The sequence below is a fragment of the Chrysochloris asiatica genome, unplaced genomic scaffold (genome assembly GCF_000296735.1).
Source record: "Chrysochloris asiatica unplaced genomic scaffold, ChrAsi1.0 scaffold00037, whole genome shotgun sequence".
In the NCBI taxonomy this organism is placed as follows: Eukaryota; Metazoa; Chordata; class Mammalia; order Afrosoricida; family Chrysochloridae; genus Chrysochloris; species Chrysochloris asiatica.
In genome coordinates, this window is record NW_006408555.1 from 6,991,101 (window position 1) to 6,991,802 (window position 702).

Below are 702 nucleotides of genomic sequence, written 5' to 3' on the forward strand. Positions count from 1 at the left end.
ACTTCTTTCAATGCACTTTGGACTTCCTCTCTGAGTATCATTGGCTCTTGTTCATATGGTATCTCTTGGAATGGTTGAACATTAACCATTTCCTTAGGGAACCTTACAGGGTAGTAAAACTCGGTCACATGGAGTAAGTGCCCTTGTTTGAATGATACAATCTTCCTCTTTAATATGGATTGGGGACTGAGTGAATACCCAATGAACATCAGGCCTCAATTTTAGGTTTTCTGCCAGCTCCAGGACCTTGTATTTTGCTCATGCCTTCAGCGCACCTTGGACTTCTTCCTTCAGTACCATCTGTTCGTGATCACATGAAATGGTTGAATACTGATCACTTTTGCTGTTGTTACAGACACTTCCCATCTTAGGATGTTTCCCATGTCATTCAGTAAAGAGCCCTAGTTAAGTTGCCAATGAATCTTCCTCCATTCCTGAATCTGTGTTCTTCTTTGGAAAACAGAAATATTCAAAACTGGGCCCAAAAGTAGCATAATGAAAAATGAAGAAAATATTGAAACTGCCAAAGATCACATTTTATTGGTTTCCACAATCAACACCTCTGGAATCATCAGTCAAGAAAGGAAATAGCATATTGCATTGGGCAAATCTACTAGACTTGAACTCATTAAAATGTTAAAGAGCAAAGATATCATTTTTTGGTTTCTTTCTCTTTTTTTTCTTTTTTTTTTTTTGTGAATC